The sequence below is a fragment of the Nematolebias whitei genome, chromosome 1 (assembly GCF_014905685.2).
Source record: "Nematolebias whitei isolate Nwh7 chromosome 1, NemWhi1, whole genome shotgun sequence".
Lineage (NCBI taxonomy): Eukaryota > Metazoa > Chordata > Actinopteri > Cyprinodontiformes > Rivulidae > Nematolebias > Nematolebias whitei.
Window position 1 is genome coordinate 10,043,525 of NC_056498.1, and position 2,873 is coordinate 10,046,397.

A 2,873-nucleotide genomic window follows, 5' to 3' on the forward strand; every position below is an offset into this window, starting at 1 on the left:
TGACTTTGGTCTTCCTTGCTGGATTACATCAAGCTCAAGGACATTTGAAGGTCTAAGTTCACGGTTGGAATTCATCCCCATGGACAGGTGATGATTTCCAAAGGGGGGACTGTAGTGAACTAGATGGCCTGATGATCTGACCCTCATCTGACCCTGATGACCTCAAATCTACCAGATGGACAGAGACTGTTATTTTCATTGATCTGAATAAGTCTGAGCCATCTGATGGCTTTCTTTCTTGAATTAATCAAGCAGAAAAGACAATCCTCTATAATCATTACTGTTTTACAAATGTTTGATAATCAAATTGTGTTAGTTTCACTCAATGCTTACAGGTTGAAAAGAACTACTCATTTTTATTTTACATAAACAGTAAGTAATGATTTTTATTCCTCATTCAAAGAAGAAATCACCTGAATATGCATTTCTTGATTTTCTGTCTGAAATGAGCTAAGCTCGTAAGTGTGTGGAAGTTGAAGCTTCGGTCAACTAAATGTTTACTGAAGAAGAAATGTCATGTTTAACTATTGGAGAAGATAATCAGAATAGAGGCTCCAAAAAGTCTGGTATTTTGCAATAATCTTTTCTGTAAGTTGAAAACAATTTCATTCTCTGACCTCGACTTTTGATAAACACCTTACGTCAAAACCACTCCTCTTTCTGGTCCATCCACGAATCAGAAAGCTCTGAAGTAAACTCGGAAGTAAACTCATTTAAAATGTGACAACTTCCCGGTTCTATCAGTCTAGAGAGAGTTGGAATGGTGAAGAGTGCAGTAGATTCCATGGAGTGCAGTTAGTTCTCAAGGAGTTCTGAAGGGAATTCATGGGAATTCAGAGAACTAGAGTTATGGAGAGTTTTGGAGTTAGAGTCTGAGAAGATCTGAAAGAGTCTGAGAGCTGCTGACAATGAAGAGTCAGAGTTGCCGAGAATCCAGAGACGTTTTGGGATTATGATTCTGTTTTGAGCTAACCACGCACGACTCTCCAAGGATTTTAGCTGTTCTCAACGGAGACGCTGATATCAGTCTGAAGGTTCTTACTGAGGTGATCTATCGTCAACAAGGTAACGGTTTCTTCTTCGACTAAAGTGTACCTGGGACAAGCTGAGATACCTGATGGGAGCGTGCAATTTCTGGTCGAACAGATTAAATTCCCTCACATATTCCTCTGTAAGATAAATCTCAATTTCCTCTTAAACTCACCTCTCTCTCATAAATCAGTACAGATATTTTTTAGAAATATCTGAAGCAAAGTCCTCAAATCACCGCCGAGTGATTTGAAGTTCAATATTTGTGAAACTGTCTGTTATTAATTTTCATATTTTGCCAAATTAATGTAAATGTTTGATGTTAAACTTTGATTCTGAAAATAAATGACTCCATTCATTTGATGGGTCAAAGGTAATAACGTCTCTCGTTCGCATTTCTGTTAAATTCAATACACGACATTACACAGTCAGAAAAATGAAGAACTCGTGAATATTGTATGCATATATATTTCATATATTTGTCATACAACAAGTGACACGTACCTACGTGACTCACTACACCGACGAACTGATGAGATCATGCGGGAATCCCCATGGACTATGATGTTTGCAGATGGACTATGATATTTGCAGGTGACATTGTGATCTGTGGTGAGAACAGGGAACAGGCGGAAGAGAACTTGGAGAGGTGGAGGTATGCACTAGAAAGAAGAGGAATGAAAGTCAGCCGTAGTAAGACAGAGTACATGTGTGTGAATGAGAGGGAGGAGGTGGAACAGTGAGGCTACAAGGAGCAGAGGTCACAAAGGTACAGGACTTCAGGTACTTGGGGTCCAGGAAACACCAAAGTTCATGCTCATTAATCCAGGTATAAATCCAACAATGTTCAGTTAGGTCATCTGGACGGTTTATTTTGTTGCGGAGACATTTTGTCCTTCATCCGAAGGACTTCTTCAAACAGAGGAGCCCACCAAACCAAACTGAATCCCATGAACGTCTCACTCCCAGAGTGGAAAAAAGTTTGCTGGTGAAAAGATGGCCTCCGGGGAACGCCCTCTCCCCTGTCAACTCCTCTAAAGGCATCCGTGCCAAAGTGGTTCAAAACACCAAAGTTCGTGCTCATTAATCTCATCACTCTCCAGGAAAATGGGGAGTCAAGTCAAGTCATATTTATTTATAGAGCACAATTTAAAACAGATAGACTGTTATCAAAGTGCTTTGATAAGTGTGGTAAAGGGGTGAAAAAGAGAGTCCAGGCAGGATGGAGTGGATGGAGAAAAGTTTCAGGAGTGTTTTGTGATAAAAGGGTGTCAGCAAAGGTGTAGTCTACACGATACGTGAGCATATGGAGTATACCCACTAGAAAAGTTTAAGAATTTCAGTATACCCAATTAAAAGGGCCTTCTCCTACTCCGCTCCTGTTTCCTGGAATATCTTGCAAAAAGATCTGAAGCTCTTGACCTTGACCTCTCTAGTGGCTTTAAGAATCTGTTGGACTCCTGGCAAGGACCAATGCAGACATGTTCCTGTTTTTAGTTTCTACATTCACCTTATAATCTAGCTGTTTTGTTGCTATTTTTGCCATCTTATTTTAATTTGTTTAAAAAAAAATCTGTATGCCTCTTTTATGATTGTCTATTGTTGTCATGATTCTTTGTTGTACTCAGGTCTCTCTTGTAAAGGAGTCCTCAAGGCGTAATGGGATTAACCTGTCTAAATAAAGGTTGAATGAAAAAAGTGCCCAACGATACATGACATATCATTAGGAATGTGCCATTGATAGGTTAAATGTCAGTTAAATGTGTCTGTAACTATCTATCTGTACGCAGCGCTTGTTTATTACATTCTCTTATCCAGCAAAATATTGTATAATTCTATACTTA